Source organism: Saccostrea cucullata, unplaced genomic scaffold (assembly GCF_032062105.1).
Source record: "Saccostrea cucullata isolate Sc308-1 unplaced genomic scaffold, CSIRO_AGI_Scuc_v1 ctg5451, whole genome shotgun sequence".
Lineage (NCBI taxonomy): Eukaryota > Metazoa > Mollusca > Bivalvia > Ostreida > Ostreidae > Saccostrea > Saccostrea cuccullata.
In genome coordinates this window covers 39,595-48,199 of record NW_026936010.1, presented here as the reverse complement: position 1 = coordinate 48,199, position 8,605 = coordinate 39,595, and the positions used below count along the sequence as shown (strand labels likewise).

The 8,605-nt window shown below is 31.7% G+C and overlaps 1 long non-coding RNA gene across 1 annotated transcript; it reads right to left on the bottom strand.

Moving 5' to 3' along the window:
- Positions 1-687: 687 nt before the first annotated feature.
- On the bottom strand, positions 688-5,902 carry LOC134244558 (uncharacterized). The gene is made up of 3 exons (XR_009987247.1): positions 5,525-5,902; positions 5,257-5,388; positions 688-723 (listed from the first exon to the last, which is right to left on the bottom strand). It is a non-coding gene; the product is annotated as an uncharacterized LOC134244558 (long non-coding RNA).
- Between the last annotated feature and the right edge of the window lie 2,703 nt (positions 5,903-8,605).

The following is an 8,605-nucleotide window of genomic DNA, read 5'->3' as shown; positions in this document are numbered from 1 at the left end:
TAACGTAATGATTAGCCATGTCTTGAAAAAACTTCTGCATTGACTCAATACGTATTGATACATTGTTTTAAAATTACAGAATAACGCAACAGCACACAATCATATCCCAGGTTTTAGTAAGGATAATATCAACAGGTGTTTAAATATCTAACTATAATGAATAAGAAATTTTGATTTTTTGAGATTTTAGAGTAGTTTTTGAGGAGTTTTGTCTGTCATTATAGTACGTCACTGTCTAATCGTGCCTTAAGCCGACTTTAAATGAGGTCTCTTTATCTAAAATTCAATTAGAAAGCATTTGGGATCATTCAATTAGGCATATCCACAATAACAAACACTTACAAACACAAGTATTGTTTTGACAAACAGATCCAGTTGGTTCAGAACACTGCTCATTTCGTTGGCAAGTTTCATTCAATTTCAAATTGCCTTGCAAACAAGAAAAATAGTTTTTCAATTCTTTCATGATATATAAGTATAATTGTTTGCGTGAGTAAATGATTTCGAACACAGTTCAAGTAAAAAAAAAATATTCTTTTCTTTGAAAATTCAAAGTTCGTGTCTTTTAATAAAATAGCAAATGTATACCTTTTAAACACATGTTTTCAAATCCTATATACCCATGTTTGCATACACAAACTCCGACCTGTCCTGTTAAGGAACATATCTTAGATGCATCTCTGCAATCCTTGGTCGATATGCACAAATCTTTTGTGAGATGTACTAAAAATGAATTTTGTAAATTTAAAAAAATACTGTAATATAAAATGATTCCCGTTCATAAAATTTGGCAAAATCCATGTCATTAACAGAATAATCTTTCTTACAGGATTGATTACTTGTATTTAATTATGGAGCATTGAAGCTTGGTTAAAATCTACAATAAAATATGTCAAGAATGTTGATGTAATATTGAGATTTTTAAATTCAGAATTAGTTTGATGAAATTAAAATCTACTTTTTTGTACATTAACAATATCGGTTCTCCGTTGAATTAGGCTGTATAAAAACGATTTCACTGACAAGATTTATTTGTCACGTGACATGTTTATCTTTAGACAATTATTAAACGTTCGACGATATTCAATGATGTCTTTGCATTGAAAAATGATATGTGTTTTCTTTCAGGTAAAATTGTTCTGAACACAATAGGTATTGGGAGTAACTTCCGCTTGTCCGGGAAAAAAAAACGTAGTTGTTAGCCATGTCTTGAAAAAAACTTCTGCATTGACTCAATACGCACTGATAAATTTATATATAAATTACGGAATAACGCACCAGCACACAACCATATTCAAGCACTTTTCAAAATAGTAAGGATAATTTCAACAGGCGTTTAAATCTCTAGCTATAATTAAAGATATATTGAATTTTTGAGATGTTCGAGGAGCTTTTTTGGAGCTTTGTCCGTCATTATAGTACCTAACTGTTTAATCGTGCCTTAAGGCGACTTAATATGAGGTCTCTATATCTTAAATTCAATTAGAAAGCATTTGGGATCATTCAATTAGGCATATCCACAATAACAAACACTTACAAACACAAGTGTTGTTTTGACAAACAGATCCAGTTGGCTCAGAACACTGTTCATTTCGTTGGCATGTTTCATTCCATTTTAAATTGCCTTTCAAACAAGAAAAATAGTTTATAAATTCTCTCATGATATATAAGTATTGTTTGCGTGAGTAAATGATTTCGAACACAGTTCAAGTAAAAAATTAAATATTTCTTTTCTTTTAAATTTCAAAGTTCGTGTCTTTTAATAAACTAGCGATTGTATACCTTTTAAACACTTGTTTATAAATCCTATATACCCATCTTTGCATACACAAACTCCGACCTGTCCTCTTAACGAACATATCTTAGATGCATCTCTGCAATCCCTGGTCCATATGCACAAATCATTTGTGAGGTGTACTAAAAAGGAATTTTGTAAATAAAAAAAATAATGTAATATAAAATGACTCCTTTTCATTTGGAAAAATCCATATCATTAACAGAATAGTCTTTATTACAGGATTGATTACTTGTTTTTAATTATTGAGCATTGCAGCTTGGTTGAAATCTATTATAAAATATTTCAAGAATGTAAATGTAATATTGAGATTTTTTAAAATCAGAATTAGTTTGATGAAATTAAAATCTACTTTTTTGGATATTAACAATATCGATTTTCCGATGAGTTAGGCTGTATAAAAACGATTTCACTGACAAGATTTATTTGTCACGTGACATGTTTATCTTTAGACAATTATTAAACGTTCGACGATATTCAATGATGTCTTTGCATTGAAAAATGATATGTGTTTTCTTTCAGGTAAAATTGTTCTGAACACAATAGGTATTGGGAGTAACTTCCGCCTGTCTGGGAAAAAACGTAGTAATTAGCCATGTCTTGAAAAAACTTCTGCATTGACTCAATACGCATTGATATATTGTTTTAAAATTACAGAATAACGCAACAGCACACATTCATATCCCAGGACTTTTCAAAATAGTAAGGATAATATCAATAGGTGTTTAAATATCTAGCTATAATGAATAAGAAATTTTGAATTTTTAGGATTTTCGAGGAGTTTTTGAGGAGCTTTGTCTGTCATTACAGTATGTTACTGTCTAAGCGTTCCTAAAGGCGACTTTAATGAGGTCTCTGCATATTAAAGCTGACACGAATTCTTAAAAACGTAACATTTTCATATAGGTACAACTTGTTTCATACCAACTATAGCCGTATTCCGCCATATTTCTTTGGAGTTTGTTCTCTCTTCCTATATGCTTTTTCTAATAATCATTAATTATTTATATCTAGAAATTTGATTAACATTAAATTCTATTTTGATTATCATTGTACCACTGAATAAAACTCGTTTATTATACCACTCGCAACAAGTTACGTGAGGTATAATGTTTTGACCCGTCAGTCAGTCATTTTTTTTTTGGTCAGCGCAACTCCTCATAAACCACTGCACAGAGTCTTGTTGAACTTTGCAGATATTTATAGGAGACAGTGTGTGTGTATATTTGCACATCACCAGGAAATTCCGAATTCTTTATTTTTTCGGGAATTTTCGCACTTTTACATTTAGTTTTTGGTCATATCTTTAATATAGAGATGAGCAGATTGTCAGCACAATCCTCATAAACCGCTTCACACAATTTCGTCAAACTTTGCAGATATTTAGGACACAATGTGTATAGATGTGCATATTACAAGGAAATTACGACTTCTTTATTTTTTTCTGGGAATTTCAGCACTTCGACTTTCGGGGTAGAGTGGGGTATGTGAACTTGCTCACTTTTTCTTTCATTGTGCATAAAATTTTGAATAACTTTAAATCAAATTATATTAGGTTTAATAAAGCCAATAAACAGTATTCATTTGATAATAATTGATCATAACGAAATCTAATCTGTTTCAGACGTTTTTCTTAAATTATTTTAAGAGAGTGTTATTCATGTTTTATTACAGCCCCCCTTCCTATCATAGGAAAATATCTTCAAAAGGTGAATGATTTGTTATAATGCATGCTTTGTTATGAATTTGATGAAGTAAACCATGTTATCATCAATTTTATTTACAACATTTACAGACAAGAGTTTTGTTTATTTTTGAAAAAAAATACTTGCATTTTTTTTCAATCAACCCCACTGAGCTTTCAACCTTTAATATTTTCCCTGACCAAATAAAGTGATCGGCATGGGCCACGTGTGTCCAATCATCTTTCACTGTTGAGTTAGCAATGGATAACATGACTTCTGAGATGCATTTTTCAATAAAAGTAAAATAGTATGATTCTTTTGGCATGTGTACATCCATGTAACGATAGCATTATTCAGATAAATGAATTTATCACTGCATTTGATGCGTTTTCTCAACCTGTATGGATTTTTGCTGTACATGAGTGTATTCCGTGTTAGTGTATTTTCTATATTGCAGCAAATGCATTCAAAAATAATTTAATTCTCGGTATAGTTCTATTTTTTGTGGAATTTTTACTTTGCAAACATGTATTTGGTCAGTTTATGGACTTCTAAAACCTATGCTATCGGAGATGTATACATGTAGACAGCCAGGCTAGAAAATCACTCAAGTGAAACAGTTGTACAAGGCTATATATATAAGGTACACGTGACCAAACATTTCAATTAAATATGGCGGAATCGAAGAAATATGGCGGAAAAGGCGTACAGGAATGTAGTAAGTCGTACAAAGATGAAAAATGATTGCTTTTTAAGGGTTCATGTAAGCTTTTAATTCAATTAAAAAACATTTGGTATTATTCAAATAGGCATATCCACAATAACAAACACTTCATTCCGTATAATTTAATTTCAATGTAAGCAATCATTCAATTTTTCCTTTTTTTTCTTCGAAAAAAGGCTTCAAATATAACTCATTTTAAAAGATACCGTCAAGCGGAGTAATACGTTTTTGACGTAAGTCATTGTGACGTAGGCAAGTTATGTTACACAAAATGAATAAAACCGTTTAATCAATCAAATGACGTGCTAAAACTGAAACTAAATTATAATGGCTTATTACTCGGTCGGGTGGATCACAATTGGTTACAAAATTTGTAATCGGTTCGTGGGAAAAATAAAATCGTATACAATGTTCTTTAAATTGAAATTTAAAACAGAAATCGCTGCACATGTGGTTTGAAATTTAGCGTTTTATAAAACTAATCTGGAGATAATTGTTGTCCGGGTTGAGACCATGGGGTAATTGGTCAGTTTGCATACCGTTAATTATTCTGCAAACACCTTCCACTGCACAGACCGTCTGGTATATCTTAAATGATGATCATTTAATGCGAGCACTGTGAAATGGTATTTGTCCTATCTATTTCTCTGTTTAATTAACTAAAATATTAGACAAACATTGTAAATAAAGGGTTACAGTTCAGACTTGGTTTAGATTATTGGGATAATTTAACCTTGCAGGAAATGTGCTTTTAAATTAATTGGATTGAGAATTTTCATAGGTGTGTTTTCTAATTAAAATTGTTTTTAAACCGAAACAAAAATATAGTTTTCTGATACAAATCAAGACAAACGAAATGTTTTCAACTTCTGGTGCATGTACCTTTTTAAGTTTTGCTGTGTACATACGGAAAGAGCTACATGTTCTTTGAAAATGTGTACATGTATTTTGATGATACGATTAACAGATTAATCGGCTGAACGTCTAGTGGTTAATCAACTATCAATTCTGCATTCGATTACCATCCCTAAAATATATTTAAGAGAACATACGTGGAAAACACTCCGAATCACTCAGTTGGACATATCCTGGCCCACAGACACAAGTACCGTTCTTACAAACGGAACCAGATGTCACAAAACACTGCTCATTTCGCTTGCATTGGTATCCCAGTTTCAAATTTCCTACAAAAATATAATACTTAACTCATGTTGTTTTGTAAGGATTGCTATTCCTTATGAAAAAACTTTATAGCTTATTTAAAGCTTTAAGTAATAATTCAATAATCTGGAAAGATAGGCGCGTCTGATGAACATTTACCTTTTAAACAATCGGTTCCAAATCCTATATATTCAGGTTTACATATACAAATACCATATTCTTGTGCCCCAGATCGGAAACAGGTCTTAGATACATCAGTACATTCCTTCGTTGTTGTACACAAGTCTTCTGAGAGATCTTAACCAAAAAGAGAAAGAAATATCTCAAATTCATGCAATTTACCCATTCTTAACCACTCATATGGGCTGTTCATTCTATGAACAATTTCTAAAACGAGGTAAGTTGATGAAAAATAAGTTGATTAGACAAGGATGTCGACAGTTGAATGCTGATTAAAATCATAATTCCGTAAATTAAGTGGTCAATACGGTGACCTTGTCAGCAAATAGAATTTATGAGAAACCAGGTACTGCTTGATGTTTTTAAACTTATTGTTGGGCTATTTTTAACACGGTGAATTGTCGGCGGATTTTTTTCAATGTTTCCGACCAGAAGTGGGGGCGAACGGCAGTAAGGCTGGTTACCGGGTGATGCTCGCTGACCTTCAAAGCGTCTGTAAACTTTGATTTCTAGGAGGTCAGTGTTTGTTCTGCTCGAAAATTTGCACTGTTTAATGAACGTTTGAGCTTAAATACAAATAATTTGGGTATCTCAATGTAACGTATTCGTCTTGTTTTTGTTCTTAACTGGTAGGCATCCGTCACGCACGTTATAATAATATGTTCATTTTGATAATAAAACGTCAAAATCCAAAGTGTAATGCACAAAGATACATGTTATAAACACATTCAAATTTCATAGTTTCGCGTTATTCTCGGTGAAAAGTGCTACTGGCTAAAGGTGCTACGTGCTTCCGATGATACTGGAGCAAATTGGTTTTAGGTGTCCGGTGTTCAGGTGCTAGGTGCCACTGATACGATTTAATTTCTTCTAAGTGACATCTTCACTGGACTGGTGCTTACCTTACTCGGTGTTAGTTGCTAGGTTCTTCTAAAATATACTTGACCTAAAATGTGAACATAAATTCTCCAAAAAAACTCCATGTTTGGTGCAAGTGCATCGACTTTCTAAACAATTCCCTACATGCTCAAACTAAAATCAAGCACCCTAAATCTATAGCTTCTGTGTCATTGAAATGAAAAGTATGGCAGGCAAATTTACCATCACCTCATATATATTAAGCGAAAGATAAATTAATTAACTGTCGTATTTCAATCAAACGGTTCAACTTCACACTGAATTGTAAGAATTGATTCAGTTTCACTTGCCAATTTAGATTAAACAAAATGAGCATTCAAAGTGGGAATAATTTACAAACTTTTAATAAAAACTGTGTCTTGCAGGATCAGAACCCCAGCTGCACCGACTGATAAAACAATCTTTGAATTTAAGTATTAAATAAATCAAAGTTTCTAAATTTTCAATATTACTTCAATTCAAACTCGATAAATATTCTTATTGGACTAAAACGTATTACTAAACTACTTCAAAAGAGCTTTTCTTTACTTGCTTACGTTTATAAAATACCTCAGATCAGGTGCAGGGTGCTGTGCAAGACGAAACCTTAATAGGAATTCTGACAAACGCACTTTCAGAATACATTGCCGCAATGATGCATCGTCGACGTCATATGTCTTTCGTAAAACTTCAAAGACTTTTTAAAATATATGTACTTGAATGCTTCATTTACTTATAAAACCTCTTTAAAATTCATTAATCGATTTATAATTTTTATAGCCCAGACGTCTTATCTATAACGTTTTGTACAGAAAATGCACAGGAACATGGTTAACCATGTCGGCATATATCGAACTTATCCCAAGTTCTCTTTTTTCTACCATACTGGTTCTACAATCTTCTGATTTTGTAAAAGTCATTTCAACAAGCATCCAATAAAATAATGGTTATAATTTACAAAGGACTGATTCTCTTAAGTTAACTTGCGAATAATTTTTTTGTGGGGGAAGGCTAAACTTTTATGAAACAATATTTAATTTCACATGTCATTGAACTTAACCTTGAGAAAAAAACATATTTTGAAATGATGCTCGTATATCTATAGTACCACCGAATCCGTTTCTTATTCGGAACTGGTGAAATAATTGTATTTGCAAATGTCTTTGAACTGTAAAGTTAAATGCATTTTTCTTTCTGACAAAACATTCATGAACATGATAAGTATTAGGAGCAACTTCCTTTTGTCCGAAAAAATGTAAAATTTAGCCGTACTTGAAAAAACTACAACATTGACTGGATAAGCATTGAAATATTTTTATTAAATTACAGAATAACCAACAACACACAACCATATCCCAGCACGTTTCAAAAAAGTAAGTTTAAAAGGGCCTAATGTAGTTTACAATATTTTGTACAGTGTACATCATAGTTAAATGAAGCGTATTTACTGAGTGTCTAAAGCAAGCTTTTTCGCTTGATTAATGAAATAAAGCAAAATTAGGAAATAAGAAGTTACAATTTTATATAACTGATTCTTTTAACTGATTTGGCAATTTATAGGTAGGTTGACGTTGTTACTGTGTGTTTTGGACGTTAAGATAAACTAAACTCTTCATGAAAGGGGTAATAATAATGTTATTAAAGAAAAAGTAATAAACATACACTCTTGAAATTTAAAATCAAAAATTTTGAGAATCTTTTCACTTTTCGTACAATTTTTTCACAAGAAAAATTCGTTATTTTTTTTTAATATTTTGAGATGCCCCCTCTGGTGACAAGACGGTAGAATTTTATGTTTCTTATATATAATGTACAACACAGTATTACTCATCAAGTATAATAGTTTGAACAAAAAGTCTATTGTAGTATTTGTATTATTTGATTTAAAGTGCTAAAAATCGGCATTTTCCAATAAAATCCTATAGTTAATATACCTGTATTTTGAGATGGTCCCCTAAAATACCTGGACGGTAGATCTCCCCCCCCCCCCCCCCCCCCCCTAAACTTGACATGTACACTGAAGGTAATGTAAGTTATATATGGTATAAAATGAAGAGTTTCCTTATTGTAGTTTTCACACAATAAAACCCGAGTCAGCCCCCCTCAGATCTTTATTTATAATGAATAAGATATTTTTAATATTTGAGATTTTTGAGGAGCTTA